Source organism: Platalea leucorodia (assembly GCF_965183815.1).
Source record: "Platalea leucorodia genome assembly, chromosome: 3".
Classification (NCBI taxonomy): Eukaryota; Metazoa; Chordata; class Aves; order Pelecaniformes; family Threskiornithidae; genus Platalea; species Platalea leucorodia.
The window spans coordinates 14330044-14335955 of NC_138825.1; positions in this window are offsets into that span (position 1 = coordinate 14330044).

Here is a 5912-nt window from a genome sequence, read left to right on the forward strand (position 1 = left end):
AGCGAGTGGGATTCCCACCTTAAACTAGTGAAGTTTTAGGTTACCGTGTTTCAGACAGAAGCCATGCAGTAACTTCAAAAAAGATTACCCAGGTCACTGTCTGACCAGGCTATTTCTTAGACACTCTTCTGAAGCCTTTCAACAGGATGCTTATCTAAAGCACACTGATTTAATCTGATTTAGGAGTTCCACTGCTGTGGTTAACAGAAAATAGAAGCATAATCTATATTACATGCAAATCCGTGCCATTAAGTTTAAAACGGCCAGAAGTTTACACTTAGATGATAGAGGAAGCATCAACTAATACAAGTTGTGCTTCCTGAAATACCCAGTCTGCTGCATTAACAGCCTAAGTGACAGAAAAATCATGAGAGGAGAGTTTTCGCAAGAAAGCACTCCAGCTAGTAACTTCTGGGGGCTTATTTGACTACTACACACTTACATTTGAGTGGAGCACAAACATCTGCAATTTAGTTTTCTGACTAGCTTGAAGAAAGAGGAGACCATAAATGGAAAGAAGAAAAGGTGGCAAGAGAAAATAAACAAACAGGTAATGGCTTATGTAAAATTGAATAATTACATCCTGTATTCTGCAGCAACTGCCAACATCAGTCATCCCCCATGCTACAAGCCCATTTCAGTGTTTCGTTCTGAATACTACTACACTACCCCTGCCAGGACTAATTTGTATTCCTGGATCCTGGATGCTTTGGAAAAGAGGGTTAATTATCTTGCCTTTTTAATAGCTGCTGGCTCCCTGGCACATTCCCGCAGGAGTACTCATTCCCTTGCATGAAGACCCACTCAGTCTGCAGCTGCTCCATGATCACGAGAGAAGGAAAAAGTTAAATAAATCATGCCAGAAATTAAGACTTCACATCAGCAGCTGCAACAGTCAAGAGGAAGAGCGGAGAACCTATGTGAATTAATGTGTGGCTCCAGCCCAGAGAGCTGGCTATGAAAGGCCAGAACAGGAAGGCTTGGCACAGGACAGATAGCAAAGCCTTTTGAACACAAGAAAAAGGACTGAGGTTATTTCCTTTAGAGGGACATGGCCAAAGCACAGCACAAGTAATCTGGCTGCTTTAGGTTCCTCCACATCCTGTGGGAATTACAATCCTTGGAGAAAGAAATCTTCTATTTTTAACAGGGAAAAAGTATTACACATTAGGAGACTTAATGGAACACAAATATTTTGTTCTTTTAACTTGATGATACAACTGTCTAGAAATGGAAGCTCTTAATCCTTTATCAGATCAGATGCTTTAGCAGTAGAACCTGGGGGCCTCATCATCCCAAACCCTGAACAGCTATATCTTTCATCTTATTTTCATCTCAGACTATGCCCCCACCAGCTTTTGCAAGGAACCTGAATGGCATGCTAGAAAAACCACATTACCGCATCAGCACATCTGATCACCCCTCTCCACAAGTAAAATTTTAATGTTGCAACTGAAAAGATACTGTCTTACTACTCGCTTAGCATGCACAAGGTTTAACAAGTGAGGAAAAAAAAAATGGAAACCCCTTGTTTTACAGGTGACGAATGACGCCAAGTATTTCTCAACTCAGACTTCCCTGGTGAATACTACTAACATTTTTCACATTCCAGTCTACTCCCAGACCATTCCTTACAGAAGCAAAGGTAGGCTGGGAAGAGTCTAGATTAATTTAAAACATGTGGTCTTAACAATAAGAACAAAAATAGCACAGGCTAGAAGAAATGAAGGCAGTGAAAAACACCTCACTTCTAAGACAGGATGGCCTTAGGTGAGATCCCGCGTACCAGACCACTTCATCCAGCTGTGGTTTCATGTCCACCTCTCACCCTTGTCAGCCCCACAGTCCGGGAGAGAAATGCAGGTCTAGTGCACCGTGCTCACCCTTGTTCCTTAGTGCCTTCCTTCCAGAGCTCGCGCAGCACCACTTGTCCCTTGCTTAGATAGGATTCTCCATTCACTCTTGAATTTCACAACACATCAGGCCACACGACATACTTCTCCAGTGCTGTTATTCAGCAAGGCCTTTCTCACCGGACTTAGAGCAACACGACCTATGATACCGGACAGCACCACAGCATCAGCAGCTAACCAACACACGGGAAACACTCTGTGGAGCACCAGACTGCTTTTCCCTTTACACTTTTCCCTTTCTTCGGGACTGTTGCTCCCAGGGGACCCAAATCAACAAGGTTTGTTTCCTTGAAGCTGACACATTTTTGCCACGTATTCAGAGGACACTATCAGCTCTTCTATGACAACATGCCAGAGCATTGCTTGGTCATAGCGCCAGACACGCAAACTGATACATGAAACCACCACAAGGCAATTTTTACAGCAGGACTCTTAAGTTACCTTTTATACACCACATATGTGAAGGTGGGAGGCTCCCAACTGCAGCACAGCTGCATCTAGTCTAAGGTCAAAATCAGAACAGTAGTATTTTGTGCTTTAAGAACTCTTCACAGGAAGCTGAGCCCATAACTAGTGGTTTATTTTCCCAAGCCTTCTTGCACACTATTTCTGGCCAAAGCCATGCCAATGCAAACAAGATTATGTTTGAGACTACTACCAGCTCTGTAATTGCCAAAAGGGAATAAACCACTAGACTGGGTAGACATAAAAACCTGGAATAGCTAAAAAACCCACTAGTAGCTACAGATGTGAGAATACCAGGTATTTTCAAAAGAGGACACAAAAAAGTCCCAAGGATGTTTAGATGTTTAAACATATCCCAGAAGGGAGGGGGGGAGGGGGGGGATGTGAGCAAGCGTGTTCATGTTCCCAGACTTCAATGTATTATTTAACAGAAGAGACTGAATGTCTCCTGCTAAGCCATCATAATATTCAAACAAGTTCAAGCACTGTTCACAAGAAAACACACAGCAAGAAAAGGAGCAAGTTGCATTTAATTACAACAAAGAGGGTTTCAGCCAGTTACAAGCCAGCTTACCCCAAACATTATCCCTCACTAAAAGACAGACTTAGTGACACCATGTTAAGTTGTATCATTCCTTTCATAAAGCAGGACACCCAAACACTTCCTGAATGGTTTCTTTTAAATCTTTTCTTATATCACCCTAGCGATACACTCTATCTTGCTGTGGTGGTATAGAAAGTCAAAAAGCAACTATTCCCACTTCTTGCATATAAGGAGAAATAAATATAAACAAGGATTAGAGTGTCATGAGAGAAGACGAACAGATCTTCACCTCAATATATCATTTACCTCCAATGAAAGGTGATCAGTTAGAAAAAATAAACTTAAAAAAAACCCAACAAAAAACAGAAACAAAAAAAACAAAGAGTGGAACAGACATGAAGATGTGTGAATGGCAGCTGCTTACAAGCAGGAAATGTGCATAGCAATGTTCACTATTTTGCTTGTATGGCTTATGCAAAAGAGACAGAAAAAACTGCACTGAGAGACCTTAATAGTTTAATTTTAATCTAACAAGTATAGCAATACCACTGCCAAATGATAAGACAAACTTCACTCCCCTTGGAGCAACGAACTCTTCACCTGCCCCACTGTTCTGGCTCTATTCTAAAGAGCAAGATCACAGGTGAACACAGACCTCATTTGTAGAAGGAGAAGACCAACCTCATTCCTCCTGAGGACAAGCATCCATTCTTGTAGGCCCAAGAGAAGACATTATTTTCTTTTTACAGCAAAACACCAACAAGGAATCTTTCCTGTTCTCAACTTTTACATGAAGATGATGATTATCTTAAGGACAAAGAAGCCTGAACAATTTTTCGGTCTCCTCTCTTTTGTTCCCCACATGGCACAGGCTACTCATTTTGCATTTGGGACCTTCAACTGGTATCAAGTCCTCTCGGATACACCTGGAACTAGTCTGTCCTCTGATCTGGGCAGCCACAGGAAAGACGCCTTTCACCTGAACAACTTAGGCACTGAATGCTGTGATCCACTGAGGACACTGAAACATTAAAGTGCTTGCTTTTTTTTTTCTTTTTTAAAAACCTGAATGCTTTAAGGGTCACTAATCCTACATCCCAAACTGGACCAACAGATAACATACTATTTTTAATGCTCAACTACAAACAACTTGACTTCTGAAACTACATTAATACAAATAGCAATGCAAGTTATGACAGAAGAAACAGGTTTCCACAGAACATTCAAGTTGATGAAAGAGAAATGAATGACTGGGAGAGACCTTTTACAGTTAAAACACTAGGCAGCACAGAACATTTCACTAGTACCCAGGACTTCGGTTGGCAAGTAGCAAGATATGGCACATAGCCTTCTACGCTGGAGCTCTCTGGAAGCAATTTCTGGGGGAAAAGCACTGAGGCTGAAAGAGTATTAGAACCCCTAAAACGCAAGTCAGTTTGCCACCTACCAGAGAGGAGGCTAGTATTATTCCAAACCCGATGCAGAAAGAGCTGCCAAAGAGCAGCTGTCCTTCAGTTCCCAGTTCAGACATAATAGAAGCCTGATTTGAATACCTGAAATACTCATTACCTGAAGCATGAACAAAATGGAGGTAGACAGGGCAAAAATGAATCATTGTTGATGAGAAAACCTGAAGGACAGCTGACACATTTTCCCTTGTATGATATGGTGTATTTGCCTTGAAATGAAGAATGGGGAAAATCCAGTCTGTATTTAAAGACATGTGCAATGCCCACAGTCTGTAAACATACTGCAACATAATCTCTCAAGGACAAGCATACTGCACAAATAATCTTGCATAAAGGATGAATATGGATAAAATCTGCAAAGACAGAACAAAGAACTTGTACGATAAAATATCTGATAAAATAACTTCTCTCTGATCACTAAGAGCAGAACTAAAAGGAGCCCTGAACACTTTGCTGCAAATTCAGAAAGGGGAACAAACACAGAGCCTAGGACAACGGCTCCCAGACTTCCCTGCTTGGGTTCCCATTTCTGGGGGTTTAGCCCAAGAAAGACGCAACTCCAGCTCTAGAAAAGAGAACAGAGGTTTCAAAGTACTGGGACAAAACAAATCACCTTCCTCACAATGAAAGATTTCTCGCCTCATTAATTTCACATCATGTAATTAGTTACATTATCTGAATCCTACCTAAATTACCTCAGTTTAAGTGAGAAGCTAGCCAAGTCTATTCACGCTATGAATTCTTTCATGGTCATAACAGATGTATAAGATAAATCAGACAAAAGAAAACATCGAATTAACTGTCCAGGTATGAGAGAGTATGGTGGGGCTTGCTTTTTGTTTTAACTATTTTTACCACCGTGGTTTCTATGCGATCAATCTTCTCACATATCCAACTTTTACCATTTAGTATGTCATAACCACTATTTAAAAAAAAAAAGTCAAGAGGATATGTTAAACACCAAAGATTTAAGTTTAAATTATGGAAAATGAGGATGAACACATTGATACAGGCTTGCAATTTTAATTTTTAAAAGGCCCCTACGGTGGGACTAGCTAAGATGGCATCATGCTAATGCAAATGGAAAATAGTTTTTTAAAAAAAAAAAACAAAACCACTTTAAATAAGTATGAATTCACACCATACACGTGTACATACTTAATTTTCTACGTTAGCTTTGTTTGAACTGTAAATCAAGTCTATACTACTAAAAATTCGGTATGTGCAACATTAACCTGATTAAAGCATTTTATAAATACAAGCTTTTTAGTATTGCAACATACTTCACTACTTAACATACTGAAAAACAAGTTCTACATTTAAAATTCTGATGTAATAGTTCTATCTGCCAATTAAGACTACAAATGGAAAAATACTTGCTAATCTTTAACATTATTGAAAATGCAAATATATTTCATTTTTGGAAGAAAACAATCTTGTTTATACTACTGGTGCTTCTTTAGACATTTGAAGATACTACACTAACAAAATACAAACTTTGTAGTAAGCTTACAACACGTA